Genomic DNA, 27,120 nt, shown 5'->3' with positions numbered 1-27,120 from the left:
CTTCTCATCCTTAATCACTGTTCTGTTACTATGTTACCCAGGGCCGGCCCGTCACTTTTTGCCGCCTGAGGCAAATGTGACAGAGCTGCTGCTGCCGCCGCCCCCCCCCCCCCCGTCCGAGGGGGGGGGAAGGCCGCCGAGCCGGAGGGGTAGCGGGCAGGTCGGGGGTATTGTGCCTAGCGGTGGGGAGGGGGGTCGGACCCCCCCCTCCCTCGCCTGGGTCCCCTGATCTGCGCTCCCCTCCAGCCTGTAATTAGTAAGCTGCTGTCAGATCATAAGAGGCACGGGCGGGGAGGACTCACCTTTTCCGCGTTCCATCGTGCGCTCCATTGACGTCACTTCCTGCATCGCCGTCCACTTACAATACAGTGGGCGGCGATGCAGGAAGTGACGTCAGTGGAGCGCTCGCTGGAACGCGGAAAAGGTGAGTCCTCCCCGCCCGTGCCTCTTACGATCTGGCAGCAGCTTACTAATTACAGGCTGGAGGGGAGCGCAGATCGGGGGACCCAGGCGAGGGAGGGGGGTCCGACCCCCCTCCCCACCGCTAGGCACAATACCCCCGCCCTGCCCGCTACCCCTCCGGCTCGGCGGCCGGCCCCCTCGGGCGGGTGCCGCCCTTTGAAGTTTGCCGCCTGAGGCAAATGTTTCACCCCGCCTCATGAGCGGGCCGGCCCTGATGTTACCTGCTAGTATACGTTCATCCATACCCTCTTCCTGTAATATCTCACACCACTTACTCATGGCAGTCTTCTTTTGGTTATCCAGGTCTCTGATCACTGAGTAGAAGTCAGCCAATGATCTAGCAGAGAACTTGGGCTTCCGGATGGAATAAAATATACATCTTTCCCTCTTATGATTGTTTAAAGCTTCACTTTAATTTCCTTTTTACTTTTAAAATTGTCTTTTTTTATGTTTATGAAGTGAGACTTAAGCCTGTTATAAAGTGTGTCTGCTCCTTCTTCACAAAGCTGATCCCATTGCCCCAATGTCACCATCTCTGGTGATGTTAGTCACAGAATTAGTGGGTACTAGTCGAGAGAGAGAGAGCGAGAGCGAGAGCGAGAGCGAGAGCGAGAGAGAGAGAGAGAGAGAGAGAGAGAGAGAGAGAGAGAGAGCGAGCGAGCGAGAGAGAGAGAGAGAGAGCGTGAAAGCGTGAAAGCGTGAGAGAGCAAGAGATGTAATCCAGATTGTTTGCATGGGAGTATTTGTGCATGGTCAAATCACAGCAGGAAACAGGAAAAACTTTTAAGGGGAGCAAACAGTAATTCTAACATACATTGAGAAAGGTAAATCCAGGGTACTTACTTCCTTTGTCATCACTTGTCAATGATCTAGCAGAGACCTTGGGCTTCAGGATGGAATCAAATATACATCTTTCCCTCTTATGATTGTTTAAAGTGAACCTAAAGCCACACAAAAAAAATGAGATGAACTCACCTGGGGCTTCCCTCAGCCCCCTGCAGCCGATCGGTGCCCTCGCAGCTCCGCTCCGATGCCTCTGCACCCGCCGGCGAACACTTCCGGTTTGGCCGTCACCGGCCGACAGGCATGGGAACGCGAGTGATTGTTCGCGTTCCCAGCCTGTATATCGTCCCCTATGCTGCTATTGCGGCCTCCTGGCAATAGCGGCATAGGGGGCGATATACAGGCTGGGATCTTCCGATCATTTTTCTTATCTTTTTCCATTCACTTCAATCCAGAATCGAGCGGCGAAACGATCGGGCGGGAGATTGGAAATGTCGGAAATGATCTATCAAGCCATCTTAATGGCTCAAAATCGAGCCATGTACTCCCAGCATAACAGGGCTACATTTGTGGGCAGGTCACATAGGCCAGTGACTAGGAAGCTGGAAGCGTGGGGGAGTGTTGTGGCATGCGCTATTCCTCACCCTTACTGCCTTCCCACTGCCTGCATACACTGATCTGCACTGCTAATCCGCTCATTGCACAGAGTGCCTCTCTCTCTGGATGTCCAGCTCCACAGCTGCTCTTGCCTGCACTGGACACTGTGCGCTGCAGCAGACGACCATGAATGGGATGTACACTGGCATGACCCCCCTCACCTGACCTGATCAGGGGCGGTGGCTCCTATTCTGTGGCGGATCGGACTCGTCTCCCTGGTGACTCTATGTGTACACACAGCAGACGGGCAGCTGCCACATCATTGGTGGCACTGGACTCAAAGATGCGTATCTTTGCCCTCCTCCGCAGCTGAAACCTATGAGCAGAGTGGAGGGGCAGGGCTCTGCAGGGCCCGCAAGGAGTCAGGACACAGGCACCAGAAGCAGACATGGTAAAGCTGTGTAGCTGAAGGACATGAAGTCAATAATGGTGGAAATGGAGGTCTCACCATGGTGCTGGGGCTAACAGACTGCAGGTGAATAGTATGACTTCCCTGAAGAAAAAAGTTTCCACTGCAGGGGCTGTTTGGAGTCTGCAACAGCAGGGCAGAATACGAAGCAAGCAGAGACATCACAGTTTGCTGAGTGCAGGAATACAAATTAAATGCAATAATAAAAACATTGGTTTTTAACATGTGTTTTAAAAAAGATGTACACTGCTTACTATTCCTCACAGCCCTTCCTCCCACAACAAAAGCTTAGGGTGTCCAGTTTTGGCCATTGGTTTTGTGCAGTGACCCTTAATGGCTACTTGGATGGCAAATTTCAGAACTCCAACCCTATGGTAACTTATTATATGCCATGTCTTGTGATCCCCAGGGCTTATTGAGTGCTGAAATATTCTGTCCCAATTAGCCAAGGGGTTTTACTGCATATCCTGACATTTCTGGTATTGGATGACCCAGCAGTTGATGAAATCCAATGACAGCATTAACCTAAGTTTCAAAACACAGTTTTGGATCTACTACAAATTCTTAATTGACCAGAAGATGCTTGTCAACCAGAAGTGTGCCTGGCTACATGACAAAGACCCAAACATTCTACTAAATCCACCAAGGAAAAACTAAAAAGAAAGTAAATAGAGCTTTTGAAATGGTCAAGTCAAATTTGGATTTAAATTCCATTGAGATGCTTTGGGTTTACTGGGAATTAATTATGCACACAGGAAACCCCTTAAACTTTGCATGGCTGAACGGAAGAGTAGGAAAAGATTTCTCCAAAACAAAACCTACTTGGAGTTGTCCCTACCAAATGGGGAAATGGCAAACCAAAGATACATGTCCTTCAATGAAATATCACACATGGCATATTGGTTACATTTCAGTTAGATGAATAATTGTTGATTCACAGGCCCTTATTTGCTTCACTTTTTTTTTTTTGATGCACGAACTTGTGGTAATATTGGCGTGCACAGAAATGGAACTGGAATATTACCCTTTCTACCAGGACTATGTACCATGAGTTACGCTATTAGCATGACCCCCGGTACTCGAGTAGTGCAACCACTGCAAAGGTAAGGTGTGTTACTAACGAGCATTACCATTAGTAGCCACATTACCTTAGCATCGGTCACTCTAGTCAAGTACCACAGGATGCGTTCATAGCGTGACTCACAATACACAGTCCTGGTAAAAAAGGTAGTATTGTGGAGCGATGCCTGTGCACGACAATATTGCCACAGGTTTGTGGATCAGGGCTATAATTTCTTAGGTGTTTCCTTCTGTACTATTTCAAGTAAGATCAAATATTTATAAGTCCAGATTAAAGGGAACCTAAAGCGAGTACAATTATTTAAAATAAACACATGACGTAGCTGCAAATGAATATTACATACTAACCTCACCGTCAGTTCCTCCCAGAAGCTCACCATTTTATTCTTACAGTCATCCCTTCCTGTTCTGACAATATTTTGTCAGAACTGAAATATACCAGTTGGTGTCAGTTATATTTCAGCAACTGTCAGTTACAACTGAATGTGCAAGGTAATGTCCATGTTTCCCTATGGCTCAAGTGCAGTGTCGGACTGGGAAGTGGGAAAGCAGAGGAAATCCACCTGCTGGCCAAGCAGCAGTAACCATGTGTTGCTGCTTACAGTGAAGACTTGCTGCAGGTTTCTATTGGGAGTTATAACACGGGGTTACTGCTGCTTGGCCAGCAGGTGGATTTCCTTAGTTTTACCACCTCCCGGTCCAACACTGCTCAAGTGGATGATATTACAGTTTAGCAGTGTGCTGACCAGGAAGCTGTTATGGGGTAATGGCCATTTTTAAAATAGAGGATGGAGAATTCCATTGATCACAGTGGACAAATGGGATGCAGGAGAGTAGAAAGAGATTGAGGAATAGACTACCCAGGAGGTAAGTATGATCTGTGTATTGTTATTTTGACTTTTTATTTTCAGTTCAGGTTCCCTTTAAGAAAAATTGCATCAGTTGTACTTATTCACGTCACTGTGAAGGTCCCCATTTTGTATATTATTTTATGTCGAGTGTTCAGGGACGTCCACTGAGATTATAGAGTATCTGCTGTTTCATTTATATATTGCAAAGCTAATTAAAGGCTCTAGGCTGTAAAACAACATTTATGTTTACTGTTATTTAATTTACTCAAATCTAGACCTAATTAAGCTGTCATACTTGACACAAAGTAAAGTGTTAATGTCACGTGCTAAGTGATTGAAAGTCCCTTGTAGTGAGGCCATCATTGTTTACATGTGACCTCGTATAAGTAGCTTGTGTTTGGTGACCTGTGTTTGTTTTTAGAGTGATCTCACTGGAACTCCCCAAAATAAATTAAGCAAGTGTTTAAGTGCTCTCCCCCCCCCCCCCCCCTTTCCCCTAAGAAGGGCAGCAAAACACTGTTTACTGTATGGGCCTTCTAGTCTGTAATTTGTCTCACATGTCAAGAAAACACCAGGGACAAATTGCTTTCAGTCGCTGCTGCTCTTTTGAGTAATTTGTTGTATTAAGCCTAATGCATAGTGTTTGAGTATCTGAAAGAAATGACTAGTCATTTTGTATTACACATTTATTAGTGTCAGATGATAAAGAATCTGTAAGTCTATTTTGCTAAGGTTTGCCTCACTTAAGTAATGGCAATGATTTCTAAAACTACATCTTTTACATCTACTTGCTCAGAGACCTCTTATGGCTTATGTGTAAATCATTATTTATATAGTGCCAACATCTGCAGCGCTGCACAGAGTACCAACCAGCCGATAGTGGGGACCATAGATACTATACATACATAAGTAGTTCAAAGCAGCGTACAGTCTGATCATCTAGCAACACAAGTACCAAATATACAATTCATATGTGGTTTAAAATATTAGAAACACAGGTATTAAGGTATGTAAGGACCCGCTTCCGTCGGCCATGATCCACTACATTTTTCATGTGTATTCTGAAATGAATGAAAATCGGTAGGCTGCTTCTAATTCACCTGAGGATGGGGGTGTGCATGCAACCTGCTCCATTTTTTGCACAGAATATATCAAATCCCCTTTGCCCTGCATTGACATGGCTGGGGGATTAAGATAAGCGTTGGCATCATCTTGAATGACGCGTCCAGCATTAATGCGCGGCATTAGTGGAAACATAGTCTAATTTGGTAAAGTACAGGACAAACAGGAAACACTAATGGGAGGTCCCTGCCTTTTCAAGATTACAATCTACAAGATAGAGGGGTGGAGACACTAGGGGCTTAATTCACTAAGACAAATAGCACGCCTTATCAAAATTAGAACGCCTTATCAAAGTTAACATGCCTTATCAGAGTAGCATAGCGAGTGCTACGAACCCGCCGGGGCTCTGGGCAGGACGAGTGAAGCTCTCGTCATTGCCAATTAGCAGGCATAAGTTCACTATGCTACACTGATAAGGCATGCTAACTTTGATAAGGCATGCTATCTGTCTTAGTGAATCAAGCCCATGGTGAGGAGTTGAAGGGGGTAGCCCATAAGGTAGTGAGCCTGAACAACTAACTATGACAAATCTTATGCTTGTCTGAAAAGGTGCACTTTAAGGGTATGTTTGACAGTTTTCAGGCTCTGAGCATGACGTGCTCACCATGGGAGAGTGTACCAAAAGACTCTAGTGAAAAAGTCATGGATGCAAGAGTGAGATGAGGTGACCAAAGAGGATGGGAGCGTTGTATGAAAGGGGCAAAGGGTGGGATGATATCTGGACATTAGTGAAGTAATGTACGGAGGGGGGAGCTTATGTAACGCTTTGTAAAGTAAGGCTAGTTATTTGAACTGGATCCTTTGGGTAATTGGAAGGCAATGAAGGGCAGCATCAAAGGAGTAGGCGAAGAGATGTATAAAACAGGCAACAGAGTTTAGTGGGGATTGGAGAGGTCAGTCTGTTTTTTGGTAGGCTGCAGAGTAGAGTGTTGCAGTAGTTGAAGCAGGAAATGATTACCGGTAGGCAATGCACAAGCATTTTAGTTGCCTTATTTTGTCTAATTTACCTACTTCTTATTTCTCATTGTTGTTACTCTTATATGCATTTATGCAGGGTTAATAGAGACCTATTTGTAAGGCAGCATTAAAAATGACAAACTACGGTGCAACTTTGCATATTTAAGGTTAGCATTCTATCATTTTTACTGAGTTTTCCACAACCTAGCTCCATCCTATCTAAATAAACTTATTTTCAGATACCTTCCTAAAGGGGCGTAACTAGAAATCACTGGGCCCCCCTGCAAAATTTTGGCTAGGGCCCCTCTCGCTAAATCTTCCATCTTGCACCCCCCCCCTGCTTTCTGCACAGGTCAACTGAGGACCAATGTTATTCAATTAGCTAGTGCACACTTGAATGTGTTTTACCCATGCAGATATAAACAGGCAGCAGTGAAGCATTTTCCCTGTCAATTACATTAGCTTCTGTGATAAAACATGCATGTTTTCACACATACAGACACACATGGTGTACAGAAAAACATACAGAAAACAGACGGACGAGTGTGCTCCCAGCCTCAGCGTATTACACTCACTCTGTCCATCTCTGATGGAGCAGAACTGGTCGTGCTGACTTCTCCATCATCACTACAGTACAGAGCACTTGAGGAGGCGTAGAGTTGTTGGGGGCTGGGTGCTGTACAGAAGAGCCTGCTGCACACTGAATAGGGACTGTCTTGAAGTCTTTGTCCGTAAACCTTTGTATGATTCGTTATCAGTGGCTGAGCAGATGCAGTTATTAGAACAGAATTGTGCACAGAGCAGAACGTTTTTTTTTCTGTCCTTACCTTTAGTTGTCAGTCTTTCAGGACAGGGCCCCCCTGCGGCTGCATTCCTTGCAGGATCTATTGTTAAGCCCCTGCCTTCCTACAGGCAATCTCTGCTCTACTAACAATATTCTCCTGTTGTCTTCTCTGGTCACCTCTTCTCATTCCCGCTTTCAAGACTTCTCTCAATCCTCTCCTCTCCTCTCCTCTCCTCTGACACACTCTCCCTCGACACATCCAGCACTCACCCACACAAGTTTGCCTCAGACAGCAAAAAGTCTAGTACCAGTCCTGACTGTAAGACCTTTTGGCAAGGTCTCTCTTCCCCTTTTGTCTAATAATGCTGTGTATTGTGCTTGCATACCTCCCATCCCTGTGTAAAAATCTGTAGTTGATTTGTTCACTGCATCAGTGTAATCCACCATTGTCTTGTATTAACTGTTGTATTGTTTATTTTATATTGTTATACCCTGTATTCTGTTGTACAGCGCCAGCAAAGATGCTGGCGCTATATAAATCATTAATAATAATTATACCCCTTACCCATTTCCAAAAGGTATCTATTGGGGTACATCTCTATAACCTTTTAATGACGCGGCTGCAGCCCCAGGATTGCTCAACGCCAATTGAAGTCCTGGGGCGGGGTTTTTGTAGGAGATTGTGCGCGCCGCGCTCCGCTCTATCATCAGACATTTCCCACACTCATCACATGAATATGCCTTCTCACCAGTGTGAGATCTATCTATCTATCTATCTATCTATCTATCTATCTATCTATCTATCACAAGGTTTGATCTATGACCAAAACATTTCCACCACTCATTGCATGAATAGGGCTTCTCACCAGTGTGGGACTTCTCATGTGTGACAAGGACTTATTTCTTTGCAAAACTTTTCCCATACCACATGAAAAGGTGAGATCTCGTTTTTTTCTCAAAAACTACAAGGTATTTTTTTTCCTCTTGTTTTCACAGTTCTCCCTGACATGCCCTTAACATTTGAGCTCACCGCGAATGAGTAAAATGTATGAACAATTGCGAATGCAAAATTGCGGTATTCAGCAATCCCTATTTATTTCCATTTAACCACTTTCCCCACCACTACAGTATATCTACGTCAGCTGTGGCACCCTCCAAGCCACAGCAACGTAGATATACTTACCTGGCTGCAGCCCTGCTGTGCACGGTCGGGTGCGCTTCAGAGCGCACCCTCCGGCACTGTCAGCTGCAATACTAATTGGCGGAAGGGAACATGTTCCCTTTTGGCCAATTAGTCCACCCCCCTCCCATGAACGATCGCTGCAGTAGTGAACTGCAGCGATCCTTCATCTGTCCCCCTCGGCGCACAAATAGTATAAAAAAATGCACAAGCAGGCAGTCACACTCACCTACTTCGTTCCTGCGACTGTCGTGAAGTCTGATCCTCCGATCACCGCTCTGAAGTCAGCCGCATATTGCCGGAAACCCGGGTCCCGGCCTGATGACGTCATCAAGCCGGGACCCGGCTTACCGGCAATATGCGGCTGACTGCAGAGCGGGGATCGGAGGATCAGACTTCAGGACAGTCGCAGGACTGAGGTAAGGTGAGTGAGACTGCCTGCTTGTGCATTTTTTTTTTACTATTTCTGCACTGAGGGGGCTGCCCTTATGGGGGGGGGGCATCTGGCTATCAATCCTGGGGGGTGGGGGCAGGATATATAAAAGGGGGGGTTCATGTTTGCTGGGGGGCATCTAATTGACTAAGGGGAGGGGTGGGATTTACTAATTTGGTGCATCTGGGCACCTGTGGGGGCAATAATCATATACTGGAGGCATATTTGGCTATAATGGGGGGCAGTACTAATCCTGGGGGTACATCTGGCCATAATAGGGGTAATCCTGTTCTGGGGACACATATGGCCATGAAAAGGGGCACTATTCCTGGGGATGCATCTGCCAATCTTTTCTGGGGCTTTCAAACGCAGGGGACATATGTGGCTATGCTAGGGGGGCTGATATTGGGGACACATCTGGCTATACTAGGGGAGGCGGTGATACTGGGGACACATCTGGATATCTATACTGGGGCAGCTTTAACTGGCGGCACAGTTTTTATGTCAAATCACACTTTTTATTTCCAAATAGAATTGGTCAAAATGTAGAAATAATGCATTTTTTTAAATTTTCCCAATTTGTCCCATTAAAATGCATAGAAAGGAACATTTCACTTCGTACCAAATACCCCCCAATGAAAGCTTAGTTTGTCTTGAAAAAAACGATATATAGATCATTTAAGTGGCACGAGTAGAGATGAAGTTATTGCTGATTAAAAAGGGACACCGCTAAAGCGTCAAAACTGCTCTGGTCAATAAGGGGAAAACAAGGTCTGGATGCGAAGTGGTTAAACAATACACATTCCCTGGCTGTCCTGTTGATCCTCTGCCTCTAATACTTTTAGCCAGAGACCCTGAACAAACATGCAGGTTAGGTGTTTCTAACAATAATCTTATACAATTAGCCCCATGCTTGTTTCAGGTGTGTAATTCAGACACTACTGATCAGAAAGATCAGCAGGACTGCCAGGCAACTTGTATTGTTTAAAAGGGAATAAATATGGCAGTCTCCATACAGCTCTCACCTCGGGTTCCTTTTAAATAATGACTGCAAGATACATATCTCTGTGAATGAGAACTTTCTTGAAAATTAGTTTTCTAATGCTTGTTGATGTCAGTTCATTTAGTAGAAATATGTCTTTGCAAGTCAGTATATTTCTGTGCATATTCTTTATCTTTTGTATTTCTTAATTTTATACACATTTTTAATCATGCCCAGTCTTCAATGCAGTGGGCAAAAATAGTTTTCTCATTTATTTTTACAAAAAAATCTTATTTGTTAAAAAATGTTAAACTTGGTTATTACAAGCATGGTATAAGCTAGTCTTAGTAGAAGCAATGTGATTCACATTACAATACAATACAATACAATAACATTTGTAAACCGCTTTTCTCCCATAGGACTCAAAGCGCATAGCTGTGTCTCAGATTAATACAGGGTTTCAGGCTGGGTTGTGTTACAGAGGAGATAGTCAGATGTTCATGAATGCCAGACTGAAGAGGTAGGTTTTCAGTTTAGACTTGAACGTTTCCAGGGATGGGGCTGTCCTGATTGGGTGTGGCAGGGAGTTCCAAAGTGTAGGGGCAGCATGACAAAAGGCTCTGTCTCCAAAGGTTTTGAGGTGGATTCTGGGGGTGACCAAGGTGTTACGTCCTTTTGATCTAAGATTGTGGGGGGTGTGATGTAGTTGCAACAAGTCCTTCAGGTATCCAGGGCCCAGATTGTGCAAGGATTTGAATGTCAGTAAGCCAATCTTAAACAGAATTCTCCATTTTATCGGTAGCCAGTGGAGTGAGCTCAGGGTTGGTGTTATGTGGCAATGGCGGGGTTGGCTCGTTAACAGCCTTGCGGCGGCATTCTGTACTAATTGCAGGCGGCGTAAGTCTTTCTTATGCAGGCCTGTGTAGAGGACGTTGCAGTAGTCTAACCTTGATGTGACGAAGGCATGAACTAGGGTTGGAAGATCCTCTGAAGGAATTAGGTGTTTAATCCTTGCAATATTCCTTAGGGCCCTTTCACACCAGAGGGATTTTTCGGCGTTTTAACGCCACGGCCGAAGTTGGCGTTTTGCTAGGTAAAAGAAAGTCCATAGACTTTCATTTTACCTTTCACATCTAACTTGGCGTTTTGGAGCGTTGCGTTTCAACGCTCCCAGGAGCTTTTTCAGGGCTGTTAACAGCCGAAGTTGGCTGTTGGCGTTTCAATGATAGTCAATGGAAAATGCCAACTTCAGCGTTTTCAAAGCCTTTTCAAAGCGTTTTACAGCTATCTTGTTCACTTATTTTTATAGAAGAAAAAAAAAAGGACGTTTTCATATGGGCTGTAAAACTCTTTCAAAAGGCTTTGAAGACGCTTTGAAAACGCTATGTATTGGCGTTAAGCAAAAGGCTGACTTTCAGCCTTTTCTACCGCAGCCTCTAGTGTGAAAGAGCCCTTAGGTGAAAGAAGGAATGTTTCACAACAGCTGAGATTTGATTCCTGAAGCTTAATGTCCCATCAATCAGTACTCCCAGGCTGCGCACACAGTCTGAGTTGTTCAGGTCTGAGCTCCCTATCCTTAGCGGTGTTGGTTGAGACTGGAGCTGCTTTGCTGTTGAGCCCTAGCCCTCGATAACAAGAACCTCAGTTTTGTCAGCATTAAGTTTTAGCCAATTATTATTCATCCACTCCTGAAGCTCAGCTAAGCATGCGTTTATTTGTGGAGTAGGGTCTGTGACGTCAGGTTTGAATGACAAATATAGCTGGGTGTCATCAGCATAGCAATGATATGTCAGGCCATGTTTTTGTATGATTTCTCCAAGTGGCAGCATGTATATGGTGAACAGTAAAGGGGATAATATTGCGCCCTGAAGTACACCGTATTTTAGTGGTACAGGGTTGGAGAGGAAGGGCCCTAAGGCTACCCTTTGTGTTCTGCCAGCCAGGATGGAGTTGAACCACCGGAGAACAATGCCATCTATGCCACAGTACTCTTGTAGCCTGTTGAGTAAGATTTCATGATCGACTGTGTCAAAAGCCGCTGAGAGGTCGAGCAAAATCAGGATGGAACATTGACCCTTGTCTCTTGCAATGAGCAGATCATTGCAAATCTGGGTGAGGGCTGTTTCACAGCTGTGATATTTCCTGAAACCAGATTGAAGAGGGTCAAGGATGTTGTTTCTGGAGAGCCTGGCTTACAGTATTTTAAAACCGAGTTAAAATGAATAATGTTGCAACACAAACCGAATATCAGTACTAGGGAAGAAAATATATCACACAAGGTCCTCAGGATTAAACCCAATAAGTACCTAAATATCTCACGATAAAGACTAAAATTTAATTTGTAATATATAACTAAAACATGTATACATAGAACAAGTAAGATGTCAGTATATTGGCTGGCTGAGGTCACACATAATGTTGGGAGGGGTTCTTTGCTGATCCCCCCCCCCCCACACACACACACACACTTTCGTACATCACTGTTTGCAAGGGCACCGGTGAAGCACACTCTCGAATAGATTGTATGGATGGGTTGTTCCAAATGATCAGAGATATACTCCCCATATGTGACCTTTGCCACAAATTACACTGTTGTATGCAGTAATAATGGATCAGGACTGTCCAGATATACATGCCGATACACATACACCAAAATACTGCACTGTAACTGTATAAGCAAGTTCTGGTGCAGTGTCTACCCAGATCAGTCATCCACTGTTTGCGTAGGAAAAGAAACTGCCATAAATCAAAAATATAAGTGAAATGACACTTCACTGTATGTAGTGCACCCCCTGTGGGTCAGGTCACTTTTATGCTGGGTTTATGGCAGTTTCTGTTCGTACTTAACATAGTTTTGGTCGGGGCTTTGACAGGGGTCCTTATACCAAAATAATGCTGTGGAACTAGTGTTGGGCGAACATCTAGATGTTCGGGTTCGGGCCGAACAGGCCGAACATGGCCGCGATGTTCGGGTGTTCGAGCCGAACTCCGAACATAATGGAAGTCAATGGGGACCCGAACTTTCGTGTTTTTTAAAGCCTCCTTACATGCTACATACCCCAAATTTACAGGGTATGTGCACCTTGGGAGTGGGTACAAGAGGAAAATTTTTTTATCAAAAAGAGCTTATAGTTTTTGAGAAAATCGATTTTAAAGTTTCAAAGTGAAAACTGTCTTTTAAATGCGGGAAATGTCTGGTTTTTTTGCACATGTAACATGCTTTTTGTCGGCATGCAGTCATAAATGTAAAACAGATGAGAGGTTCCAGGAAAAGGGACCGGTAACGCTAACCCAGCAGCAGCAGCACACGTGATGGAACAGGAGGAGGGCGGCGCAGGAGGAGAAGGCCACGCTTTGAGACACAACAACCCAGGCCTTGCATGCGGACAAGAAGCGTGCGGATAGCAATTTGCTTTTTGTCGGCATGCAGTCATAAATGTAATACAGATGAGAGGTTCCAGGAAAAGGGACCGGTAACGCTAACCCAGCAGCAGCACACGTGATGGAACAGGAAGAGGGCGGCGCAGGAGGAGAAGGCCACGCTTTGAGACACAACAACCAATGCTATACAGTGGTGGGTGAGCGGTGTACTACTGTTCCCAGCAGAGACACAGAGTGGCAGTAAACACAATGCTATATAGTGTGGGGGAGCGGTGTACTACTGTTCCCAGCAGCGACACAGAGCACAATGCTATACAGTGGTGGGTGAGCGGTGTACTACTGTTCCCAGCAGCGACACAGAGCACAATGCTATACAGTGGTGGGTGAGCGGTGTACTACTGCTCCCAGCAGCGACACAGAGCACAATGCTATACAGTGGTGGGTAAGCGGTGTACTACTATTCCCAGCAGCGACACAGAGCACAATGCTATACAGTGGTGGGTGAGCAGTGTACTACTGTTCCCAGCAGAGACACAGAGTGGCAGTAAACACAATGCTATATAGTGTGGGTGAGCGGTGTACTACTGTTCCCAGCAGCGACACAGAGCACAATGCTATACAGTGGTGGGTGAGCGGTGTACTACTGTTCCCAGCAGTGACACAGAGCACAATGCTATACAGTGGTGGGTGAGCGGTGTACTACTGTTCCCAGCAGCGACACAGAGCACAATGCTATACAGTGGTGGGTGAGCGGTGTACTACTTTTCCCAGCAGCGACACAGAGCACAATGCTATACAGTGGTCGGTGAGCGGTGTACTACTGTTACCAGCAGAGACACAGAGTGGCAGTAAACACAATGCTATACAGTGGTGGGTGAGCGGTGTACTACTATTCCCAGCAGCGACACAGAGCACAATGCTATACAGGGTGAGCGGTGTACTACTGTTCCCAGCAGAGACACAGAGTGGCAGTAAACACAATGCTATATAGTGTGGGTGAGCGGTGTACTACTGTTCCCAGCAGCGACACAATGACTGGGGGGACCCTGGCTAGCCTGGCTGGAGAGAGAACTACCCTGCCTGCCTACCCAAAGCTAAACCCACAGACAAATGGCGGAGAAATGACGTGGATCGGGTATTTATTTACCCGAACCACGTGACCCGTTTGGCCAATCAGAGCGTGTTCGGGTCCGAATCACGTGACCCGTTCGGCCAATCACAGCGCTAGCCGAACGTTCGGGGAACGTTCGGCCATGCGCTCTTAGTTCGGCCATATGGCCGAACAGTTTGGCCGAACACCATCAGGTGTTCGGCCGAACTTGAACATCACCCGAACAGGGTGATGCTCTGCAGAACCCGAACAGTGGCGAACACTGTTAGCCCAACACTATGTGGAACCCCATGATTTATAGCTACAACCCTTATTTTAGATTGTCTCAGTCTCAGATTTTTTTTTAATAGTACCAGGATTTTATCTTTCAGTGCCTAGGCCAGGGACTACTGGGAGGCTGGAATGAATGGCGGTTTCATACTGTCGTATGCCTGAAAACCACCAAATGGTCCACCAGGATTGATTATAGAGACACTCGGGAATTTATTTCCTTGCTTTGAGGCCTCTTGCCTGCACAAGCATCCGTCTGAGTTGGTAACCCATTCAAAGTTGCTCTTTGTTATTACTTTTTGGTATTACTATTTGTGATCCTCAAGTTCTGCTCCCCCTGACACTACAACCCCCCCTCCCCCCTACCCCTCTTACTTTCCTCATGCCTTCCCTGTTCTTCCTCTCTTTTTTAGTTGTTTTCTTTCTTTGTCCTCCTACCTATTTGGCCACTACCTTGGCACTAGCTCTTTGCTTTTCTTTTGACCTGAGGTCTTGCATTCACCCAAGTGTTTTGACCTGCTATCGATCTTAAGTGTGGTTGAGTCTTGTGCCCACCTCACTTAACTCAAAGGGTCATTATGGAGGAATTATTTATGCATCAATAAGGTTTTCTCATGGTAGACAGGCTGAGATCGAATTTAATTTCATTCCATATAGTGTTGTCTGATTTTATCTAATGTTTTACTCTAACTTTGGTTCCAGTCATAACTGTTCCTTGACAGCTATTTGTTTCTTACTGTTACAGTTACTGTTTTGTATGCTGATGTTCTTTTGCCAAATCTTACTACTACTAAGAAATAATGAGAAAACCAGCAACTGTGCCTTAGTTGATCTTGACTTTTATGTGTTATTGGGGTGTGGAGAGGGGGGGGGGAGGGGGGGCATGTTATCAGTAAGTTTTTTGAGGGTTGGAATTGGGGGAGCTATATCAGTATTATTTTGGTGGGGGGTTGGAAGGAAGGGGGATAGGGCACCCAATCAGTATGTTTTTAGGGGGGTCTGGTAGGAAGGGCTGGCGCTAACAGTATGTTTTGGGGGGTTGGAAGGTGAATGGGGGGGCACATGATCATTGGGGGGGGGTTCTTTTGTTTCTTGGTGGTGGGAGGGGAGGCAGGGGTCGCTATATGTATGCGTACATACATAGTCATCATGTCATGTCACTAAACATCCCCAAAGATGCTCACAATCGAATCCTACCATAGATAGATATTGCAACGGAATGCAAATGGACTCAGTGTTAGAGGACCCTACACTTAGTGCTCTAGGCTGTCAATAGGACAATGCACACACATTCAAAAGAACCAAAACCTGTAGGGTTTAAAGGCCTTTTTGTACGAATATCATGGGTATAGTACAGTATATTGTGATGTTGAGAGTAGCCCTGGGACCACAGCTAGCATGCAGGAGATAGTTAAGTAAATGAAAGTCCAGTTTATTAGGGACTCAGCAACAAACAAATGAAACAAATATGCTTTCTCCTCAGCACGCAGAACTTAAATGCAAATGGCTTACTTCAGTCTGCTGGAAAACAAAGTCCTCAGTCCATGGAAAGTCCACTATCCCAGAACATCTGCCCTTCAGGCAAAGCAAAAACACCAGCAGTCCTTGTTTGAATATTTCAAATACTGTTATTTTCTATTTTTGGTAGACCTTAGCCTGTTGTTTTGACTGCAAAGAATGTGTATGATTTATCATTGTAGTATAAAATACTAAGGCTGCAAATTTTTACCAGTTTAGTAGACCAAAAATTGTATATGTATACAACAGTATAGGAATTTCTTAACAGTTTTCTCGATGGATAAAAACTTCTTGGCAGCTTTCATCTGTCATCTTGTGCTTTATGTTTGGTTTAAATGTTTGGTTTATATTTCCCATCATTTTATATGAGATGCTGTTTTCCTTTCAACATATTACCTTTGATGCTTGTGCACATAAACTTAAAACTTATATAAGATAGCAAAAGCACGCCTGCTTTTTTTAAGATTTCACCCAGTATTTTATTTCCTGAGTAGCTTAAATGACATTTTTTTCTGGTACATCTTTGAATTTTAAGCAACAAGAGAACAAATAGATTTTTTTTTTTTTTTTGTAAAGTCACCTTTGTTTAAACATAGCAGACATTAATCATAAAGATAAAAATTTTAGGTATTGAGCAATTAAACTTGAAATAAGTGCAATATTATTCATGTGATTTTTTGCAAAAGGGTCCAGTATGTATGTACCCACAATGCAAGTTGACTTTGCTTTTATACTAAGCCTGACTCCAGTCACGGGCATGTCTCCATTCAGTGCACTGGGTGTCTGCAGGTTGCACAGAGTGTGGGAATTGGATTGACAACACGAAGGAATTTACTTATATACCTAATTCATATAAACTTATGTGCCACCAAAGTGAAGCTGAATACAGGTCAGAGCTGCTCATATCCATATGTGCGCTGTGTAGAAGCTTCACTCTGTACACAGCTTCACTTTAGTGACAGATTACTTAATGTGACTGAGCTGGATTTTTTTTTTTTTATCCTGAAGAGATCATCATACCGGAAACTTACCTTATGATTGTTTCACTCTTTTCATTTGCGTGAGACTGAACCTCTGATGAAGCTGAGGGTGACCACGAAACGCATGTCAGGTAGCATTACTATTTAGTGCAATTTCATGCTCTTTTTATGGACTGTTTTATTCATTGGCATTGTTCTCTCCCATGTAAATGATTACCATATATACTCAATTATAAGTCTAGAAATGCAGGTCTGACTCACTAAATAAAAGTATAAAGGTCGATTTGTACATGAATTGTGCCTAAATTTCTGACTCCTAGCCGATGAGATGGGGGGGGAGGGGGCACACCTCTCTCTCTCAACCTTTTGCAGAGCAAGCCACAGCAGCCAGCATGATTTATAACCCCCCTCCCTCTGTGACCTTTAGCTTGGAAAAGCTTACTTTTGATAAGGTTTTAGAGGCATCCATTACCAATAGTGGTAACACTGAGCACACTGAGTAATGTGTACACTCACCTAAAGGATTATTAGGAACACCATGCTAATACATTGCTTGACCCCCTTTCGCCTTCTGAACTGCCTTAATTCTACATGGCATTGATTCAACAAGGTGCTGAAAGCATTCTTTAGAAATGTTGGCCCATATTGATAGGATAGCATCTTGCAGTTGATGGAGATTTGTGGGATGCACATCCAGGGCACGAAGCACCCGTTCCATCACATCCCAAAGATGCTCTATTGGGTTGAGATCTGGTGACTGTAGGGGCCATTTTAGTATAGTGAACTCATTGTCATGTTCAAGAAACCAATTTGAAATGATTAGAGCTTTGTGACATGGTGCATTATCCTGCTGGAAGTAGCCATCAGAGGATGGGTACATGGTGGTCATAAAGGGGTGGACATGGTCAGAAACAATTCTCAGGTAGCCCGTGGCAATTAAACGATGCCCAATTGACACTAAGGGGCCTAAAGTGTACCAAGAAAACATCCCACACACCATTACACCACCACCACCAGCCTACATAGTGGAAACAAGGCATGATGGATCCATGCTTTCATTCTGTTTAATCCAAATTCTGACTATTGAGACTCATCAGACCAGGCAACATTATTCCAGTCTTCAACTGTCCAATTTTGGTGAGCTTGTGCAAATTGTAGCCTCTTTATCCTATTTGTAGTGGTGATGAGTGGTAACAGGGGGGGTCTTCTGCTGTTGTAGCCCATCCGACTCAAGGTTGTGCGTGTTGGGCTTCACAAATGCTTTGCTGCATACCTCGGTTGTAACGAGTGGTTATTTCAGTCAACGTTGCTCTTCTATCAGCTTGAATCAGTCCGCCCATTCTCCTCTGACCTTTAGCATCAACAAGGCATTTTCCCCCACATGACTGCCACATACTGGATGTTTTTCCCTTTTCACATCATTCTTTGTAAACCCTAGAAATGGTTGTGCGTGAAAATCCCAGTAACTGAGTAGATTGTGAAATACTCAGACCGGCCCATCTGGCACCAACAACCATGCAATGCTCAAAATTGCTTAAATCACCTTTCTTTCCCATTCTGACATTCAGTTTGGAGTTCAGGAGATTGTCTTGACCAGGACCACAGCCGTAAATCCATTGAAGCAGCTGCCATGTGATTGTTTGATTAGATAACTGCATTAATGAGAGAAATTGAACAGGTGTTCCTAATAATCCTTTAGGTGAGTGTATAATGTAAGTGACATTCTCATTTGCACTAATTTACCCAGTGGTAAGTGACACTTTCGTGATAAAGGAAATGCCAGGAAAACACAGGTCTGAAAGTCCTGACCACAACAATTAGCATGAAAGCGGAAGGGGAAAGATACTAAACGTCATAGCTTACTAAGGAGGGGGAGTGGATAATTGTTGCACTTGGGTACCTGGAGGAGTTTTTAGCTGCACTTAAGGGCCAGGAGAGGTTAATGGTAGAGATGGCCCGAACGGTTCGCCGGTGAACTTCGATGGTTTGCAAACTTTTCCGGAAGTTTGATTGGCACATTGTAGACAATCAGGCTACACTCCCTCCTGGAGGCCCCCCCTTATAAAAGGCAGGCAGCGTCAGTCTTTTCACTCACTCGTGTGCCTGCAGTAATTAGAGAAGGGAGAGCTGCTGCAGACTCTCATAGGGAAAGCTTAGTTAGGCTCTTGTAGGCTTGTTAGCTTGCTCCTTGCTGATTCTTATTGCTAAAAAAAAAAGCACTCCTCAACAGCTCTTTTGAGAGCTAATCTTGTTCTTGTGATCTATTTTTTGTTTTGTGTGGCCCACGTGCATTATATACAGCCCTGTCAGTCCGTTGCAGCTGGCCTTTGGCCCCTTGGTGGTATAATTACTACTGTGCCAGGTGCACATTGTAATACCCATCTCTGCATATACCTACCTGTTGTTCACTTCAGTGCACCCACCTACCTACGTGAGCGCACGCAGTGTCACTGTGCCTGTGTGTGACAGGTGCACATTATAATACCCATCACTGCATATACCTACCTGTTGTTCACAGTGCACCCACCTACCTACGTGAGCTCACGCAGTGTCACTGTTCCTGTATGGTACCTGTCTGTGTGTGACAGGTGCACATTGTAATACCCATCACTACATATACCTATTTGTTGTTCACTTCAGTGCACCCACCTACCTACGTGAGCGCACGCAGTGTCACTGTGCCTGTCCGGTACCTGTCTGTGTGTGACAGGTGCACGTTGTAATACCCATCACTGCATATACCTACCTGTTGTTCACTTCAGTGCACCCAGCTACCTACGTGAGCGCACGCAGTGTCACTGTGCCTGTCTGGTAACTGTCTGTGTGTGACAGGTGCACATTATAATACCCATCACTGCATATACCTACTACCTGTTGTTCACTTCAGTACACCCACCTACACTTTCTCTTAAGGGGCTATGGTCGCCGATTGGTCCATGTGGTAAAGCCGCCATAGTCCCTTAAGAGAAAATGTCATTAGGGCTTTGCTGTGACATAGATTGTAGTGTAACTATTTCAACTAATGTACCCTTCTTAAACTTGAAGATTGTATACAAATGTAAGCAAACTGCAGAGTGGCGCAGCAGAAGTGTGCTGGGCCCATAACCTAGAGGTTGATGGATCAAAACCAACCTCTGCTAGGCATGATTTCATTGTTGCACCTCGCTTTATCGCAGGGGCGTAGCAATAGGGGTTGCAGAGGTAGCGACCGCATCGGGGCCCTTGGGCCAGAGGGGCCCCAAAGGGCCTTCCGTCAACTACAGTATACAGCTCTCTATTGGTCCTGTGCTCATAATAATCACTTCTATAGATACTTTGAATAGTGGTAATCCTTAAGAAACTGTTCCCCATTCCCTTCTTGCAACTCTGACACTGTAGTTGCCCTTGGCAGGTTTTGGGGCGCCGTATTAATTGTTATGTATAGAGTGCTTGGGGGGCCCCATGTAAAACTTGCATCGGGGCCCACTGCTCCTTAGCTACGCCACTGCTTTATCGCATGGGCAAAACGGTTTCCATAGCCCTGTAAGAGAAAGTGTAATAAGGGCCCTGCCTTAACATAGATATTACGGTAGCTAAGACTACTCCTGGGCCTTTCTTGTAGTTGAAGAGATGAGTGAACTGTGACACCACACTTAAGAAAAAAAAAAAAAATAGCAAACAGAGAAGCTTCCCCATATTGGAGCATTGGATTTGGTAAAGTCTTAAGCCAATGTGTTGTAAAAGACACAAGTAAGCTTTAGGTTAGCAGGAATGGTTGCATGGCCACCTAGCTTTTCATCCTTCCCAGGCCAGCTAGGCTGACTTCAGCCTGTAGTGTTGGTGAAATAGTGGTGAGCATAGCTGCCTTCCAAGCAGTTGACCTGGGTTCGATTCCTGGCCACTGTATGTGAGTTGGCTTTTGACATCCTACAAATCCCTAAGCAAGCTCATTTTTCTCTTGGATATATCATAATGGTACATGCTAGGCTGGCTTCAGCATGTAGTGCTGGTGGTGGTATAGCAGTGAGGAGAGCTGCCTGCCAAGCACTAGACCCGGGTTCGATTCCCGGCCAATGTTTGTGAGCTGGCTTGTGAAATCCTACAACTCCCTGGAAGACAAGACCCTCCTCCGAAGGAGGGAAGGAGGGAGGAAGGGAGGATTACACTTCCTGATGTTGTAAAGCAGTGTAGGTCTGCAATTCAACATTCAATGAGATTTCTGACCTTAAAACAGTGGTTTGTATCAAATCTAGGTTTTTTATTGAGACTTTTGACGTGTATCCCACTCAACCATGTCTCTGTCCAGGTTTTAAACCGTTTGAAACAATTTTTTCATCATTTTTCTGGCCACCATAATTATTTCTAAATTTTCAAGTTCACCTCTCCATTAAAGTCTATTGCGGTTCGCGAAAGTTCGCGCAAGACTCGGATGATGAGGAAGGTGTTTCTTTGGAGGAGGAGGAGACGGCGGCAGAAGAACAACCGCAGCAGGTGTCACAGGGAGCTTGTGCTGCTCAACGTTCCCTTGGTATTGTTCGTGGCTGGGGGAGGAGGACTAACCTGACGTCACTGAGGAAGAGCAAAAGGAGTTGGATAGGAAGTCTGGATCCAACTTTGTGCAGATGGTGTCTTTCATGTTGTCCAGCCTGTTGAGGGACCCCCGTATAAAAAAACTCAAGGGGAATGAGCTGTACTGGGTGGCCACGCTACTAGACCCTCGGTATAGGCACAAAGTGGCGGAGATGTTACCAAATCACATGAAGGCAGAAAGGATGCAGCACTTGCAGAACAAGCTGGCAACTATGCTTTACAATGCGTATAAGGGTGATGTCACAGCACAACGCAATAAAGGTACCACTGCCAGTAATCCTTCTCCCATGTCCACGCAGGCAAGGACAGGATGCTCCAGCGATCTCATGGGGATATCGGACATGCGGACATTCTTTAGTTCAACACCTCGCCTTAGCGCTTCCAGATCCACCAACGCCTGGCCCGGCAGGTAGCCGACAACCTAGCCTTAAGTGTGGATGCAGACACTGTGAGCAGCGATGAACCCTTGGACTACTGGGTGCACAGGCTTGACCTGTGGCCAGAGCTTTCCCAATTTGCCATCCAACGTCTGTCTTGCCCTGCCTCAAGCGTCCTGTCAGAGAGGACCTTCAGCGCAGCTGGAGGCATTGTCACCGAGAAGAGAAGTCGCCTAAGTCACAAAAGTTTTCAGTACCTCACCTTTATCAAAATGAATGAGGCATGGATCCCGGAGGGCTACTGCCCGCCCGAAGACTAACTCAGTCCCCACACACAGCATCTCTGCCTGCACGCCATGTGACTGCCTGCCCCAAGACTAAGTCGCTCCCTACACAGCACTTTTGCCCGCAGGCTGCTTGACTGCCTTCTCCACCACCACCAACAGGGTCCAGGACTCCAGGTGGATTCCTGAATTTTTAAGGGCACTGCTAGCAGCGGCCGCTATATTACTTTTTCTGGTGCATGTACATGCCTGCCTAATTTTTCTGGCTGCACTGCAGCTGCAACAATAAAACAAAAGGCATGTACATGTGCCAATTCCTCTTTGTGATCATTACCTTGCCGCGGTGAAAGGTCATTGCTTCATTGTGGACACACTAAATTTGATTAGATATACAGTCACTGTTGTTCTATCATTGGGCTACCACAGCCCGGCGACCATATGGGCTTGAAAACCACCGCGACCTGCACTCTCGCCATGGTGCGCACCAGTCCAGCACGGCTGTCACTACACAAACAGCTGTTTGCGGTGCGTTACACAGTGAGTTTGGTGTGTCAGTGTGAAGCAGTACTCTAATTACACTCCCTGATTGATGTATACACATGCAAGATGTTTTAAAGCACTTTAGGCCTGCAATTTAGCATTCAATGTGATTTCTGCCCTTAAAACGCTGCTTTGCGTCAAATCCAGATTTTTCCCCGGGACTTTGGCGTCTATCCCACTCATCCATGCAAAAACTCAGATGTTAGACCCCTTGAAACATCTTTTCCATCACTTTTGTGGCCAGCATAAGTGTTTCTAGTTTTCAAAGTTCGCCTCCCATTGAAGTCTATTGCGGTTCGCGAAAGTTAGCGCAAACCGAACTTTTGCGGCGGTTCGCGAACCGAAAATTGAAGGTTCGGGCCATCTCTTTTTTTTTTTTAAATATATTTTATTGAACTTTTCAAATATATTTAACATACAAAACATTACATAGCCCAAGTACCTCCCCCCCCCCCTTCCCACACAGTCTTCCCACCGTCCACCCAGATCGACCCTCCTCCCTACGTTTTATCCATAATAAATATGGAATATCTCCAATTGGCACTTGAGAAACTTATGGCTGAATCAAATATCAATATCAAAGGTTTTTAACCATTTTTTCCACACCTTATAAAATGTTTTAACAGAACCACGATTTTCATATACATTTTTATAAATCGGTAAATCTAGATTTACAGAAGATTTAAATTCTGCAATAGAGGGTGCTTCTGGCCTCTTCCACGCAAGAGCAATTGCTCGCCTAGCATACAAAAGCAGGAGCTTAGCAAGAAATATTTTTTGTCACTAAGAGTGGAACCCCTAAAGTGGTTGAGTAACATAGCGACAGCTGTGAAAGGGATCTATGGACCAATCACCTTTGTTAACAGGCCATGCACCTGTGACTAGAACTGCTTAATCCACCTACATTTCCAAGAAGATATGGGAGAATCCTGCTCCCTCTGCCTTACATCTCCAGCATGCGTCCTTAACATTAAGCCCCATTCGGGAGAGTCTTCGGGGAGTGTAATATACCCTATACAAGTATTTTAATGCACTTAATTTGTGTTTAGCTGCTATTGGAATTTTAAGAAAGTCCACTACTATTCCTTCCCAGTCTTTGAGGGACAGATCTGGAAAGTCTATTGTCCATGCTGCTAGGGCTCTATTGGGCAATTTGGAAGGGTGTGAAATGAAAGGTTCGGGCCATCTCTAGTTAATGGCTGTAATACTTTATGCATGTGGTCAATAAAGAGACTCCGTAACAAAAATTGCATCCTGTTTTTTATCATCCTACAAGTTCAAAAAGCTATTCTAATGTGTTCTGGTTTACTGCAGCACTTTATACTATCACTGTCTCTGTAATAAATCAACTTGTCTCTCTCTTGTCAGACTTGTCAGCCTGTGTCTGGAAGGCTGCCAAGTTCTTCAGTGTTGTGGTTCTGCTATGAACTCCCCCTTCCAGGCCGCTCTATGCACACTGCCTGTGTGTTATTTAGGATTAGAGCAGCTTCTCTCTTCTCTCTTATCTTTTACAAGCTGGATAAATCGTCCTCTGAGCTGGCTGGACTTTCACATACTGAAGAATTACAGACAAGGGCAAAGCTGTTTGCAGGAAGAAACAAGCAGCCTGAAACTTCAGTGCATGAGAACAGGGGGAAAGAAACACACAAATAATCTCTTGAGATTCAAAAGGAAGGCTGTATACAGCCTGCTTGTGTATGAATGTATTTTCTATGTGTGGACATACTGTACATCAACCTACTTCCTGTTTTGGTGGCCATTTTGTTTGTTTATAAACAAACTTTTTAAAACTGTTTTTAACCACTTTTAATGCGGCGAGGAGCGGCGAAATTGTGTCAGAGGGTAATAGGAGATGTCCCCTAACGCACTGGTATGTTTACTCTTGTGCGATTTTAACAATACAGATTCTCTTTAACCCCTTCCAGTCCCCAAGTGCAGCCATAACCTATGCTGGTTAGACTTAAAGTTGAGTCAATAAAAAAATTCCAGCTTGAGGGGGCCAAATTTTGGGGTTGACTTATACACGAGGCTGACTTATATTCGAGGATATACAGTACTTTGAAAGTGTTTACAATATATGTTTTGTTTTAGAAGAGTGTTACGTGTACTCCAAAATAAAAACATCTATTATTTGAATTGTGTTGATCTGATGGGGAAGGAGTTTGAATTAAAGGGGCACTATAGCGAAACATTATAAAATGTAAAAGATGTGCAAACATATACAAATAAGAAGTACACTTTTTCCAGAGTAAAATGAGCCATACATTACTTTTCTCCTATGTTGCTGTCACTTACAGTAGGTTGTAGAAATCTGACAGAAGTGACAGGTTTTGGACTAGTCCATCTCTTTATAGGGGATTCTCAAGGATATATTTATTTTCAAAAGCACTTAATGAATGGCAGTTGCTGCACAGAGAATTTAAATGTGTGCATTAAACACCAAGTGAACACCTGACACAACTGGCTGAGCAAATTTGGCCTTATTGGCTATTCATGAGGCAATGCTCATGCAAATATGCATTTGCTTTCGCATGCCAACTAATGCAGGGTCCATTGAACCAATGCCGCAAAGCGGTTTGCCCTGCGGGAATTAGTTCATGCTATACAGCACTATCCAGGAGCGCCTCGGGGAGGCTTCCCTATGCCCCCATACAACCGGGGGACCGCGGGGTCCCAGGCGCTCTCACTGCCTGGGAACCACAGCAGCACCCCGGAGGGGGGAGGCTGGGTGGCGCAGGCGGCCCCCCCAAGCGTGGCCAGCGCCGGGGAGAGCCATCCGCACCTTTCACCTCCCAATATTTAAAAACAGGCACTTACCTTGACGTCCATTGCGTTCTGCTGCTGAGCATAACTTGGGTGCAACACATTTGAAAAGGAAAGGAATGAAGCATGGGTCGCACCGAGCTTTGGAGCTCAGGGCTGGCTCACACACTGCACTCCAAGGGGGGTGGAGGACAGGCACTGACAGCCCACTCCAGGACTCACACTACCTGGAATGAGCCATCCGCCACCCGCCTCCAAGGGAAAGAAATTCACAAATCGCTGCACAGAGAATTTAAATGTGTGCATTAAACACCAAGTGAACACCTGACACAACTGGCTGAGCAAATTTGGCCTTATTGGCTATTCATGAGGCAATGCTCATGCAAATATGCATTTGCTTTCGCATGCCAACTAATGCAGGGTCCATTGAACCAATGCCGCAAAGCGGTTTGCCCTGCGGGAATTAGTTCATGCTATACAGCACTATCCAGGAGCGCCTCGGGGAGGCTTCCCTATGCCCCCATACAACCGGGGGACCGCGGGGTCCCAGGCGCTCTCACTGCCTGGGAACCACAGCAGCACCCCGGAGGGGGGAGGCTGGGTGGCGCAGGCGGCCCCCCCAAGCGTGGCCAGCGCCGGGGAGAGCCATCCGCACCTTTCACCTCCCAATATTTAAAAACAGGCACTTACCTTGACGTCCATTGCGTTCTGCTGCTGAGCATAACTTGGGTGCAACACATTTGAAAAGGAAAGGAATGAAGCATGGGTCGCACCGAGCTTTGGAGCTCAGGGCTGGCTCACACACTGCACTCCAAGGGGGGTGGAGGACAGGCACTGACAGCCCACTCCAGGACTCACACTACCTGGAATGAGCCATCCGCCACCCGCCTCCAAGGGAAAGAAATTCACAAATCGCTGCACAGAGAATTTAAATGTGTGCATTAAACACCAAGTGAACACCTGACACAACTGGCTGAGCAAATTTGGCCTTATTGGCTATTCATGAGGCAATGCTCATGCAAATATGCATTTGCTTTCGCATGCCAACTAATGCAGGGTCCATTGAACCAATGCCGCAAAGCGGTTTGCCCTGCGGGAATTAGTTCATGCTATACAGCACTATCCAGGAGCGCCTCGGGGAGGCTTCCCTATGCCCCCATACAACCGGGGGACCGCGGGGTCCCAGGCGCTCTCACTGCCTGGGAACCACAGCAGCACCCCGGAGGGGGGAGGCTGGGTGGCGCAGGCGGCCCCCCCAAGCGTGGCCAGCGCCGGGGAGAGCCATCCGCACCTTTCACCTCCCAATATTTAAAAACAGGCACTTACCTTGACGTCCATTGCGTTCTGCTGCTGAGCATAACTTGGGTGCAACACATTTGAAAAGGAAAGGAATGAAGCATGGGTCGCACCGAGCTTTGGAGCTCAGGGCTGGCTCACACACTGCACTCCAAGGGGGGTGGAGGACAGGCACTGACAGCCCACTCCAGGACTCACACTACCTGGAATGAGCCATCCGCCACCCGCCTCCAAGGGAAAGAAATTCACAAATCGCTGCACAGAGAATTTAAATGTGTGCATTAAACACCAAGTGAACACCTGACACAACTGGCTGAGCAAATTTGGCCTT

The 27,120-nt window shown here is 45.5% G+C and overlaps 1 long non-coding RNA gene across 1 annotated transcript in view; it reads left to right on the top strand.

Moving 5' to 3' along the window:
* LOC137504108 (uncharacterized) overlaps window positions 1-27,120 on the top strand; it is a 216,423-nt gene that overhangs the window by 32,350 nt on the left and 156,953 nt on the right. The window lies entirely within an intron of this gene.

The sequence above is a fragment of the Hyperolius riggenbachi genome, chromosome 4 (genome assembly GCF_040937935.1).
Source record: "Hyperolius riggenbachi isolate aHypRig1 chromosome 4, aHypRig1.pri, whole genome shotgun sequence".
In the NCBI taxonomy this organism is placed as follows: domain Eukaryota; kingdom Metazoa; phylum Chordata; class Amphibia; order Anura; family Hyperoliidae; genus Hyperolius; species Hyperolius riggenbachi.
The sequence above is the reverse complement of the archived record's forward strand: the minus strand, read 5'-3'. Positions and strand labels throughout refer to the sequence as shown.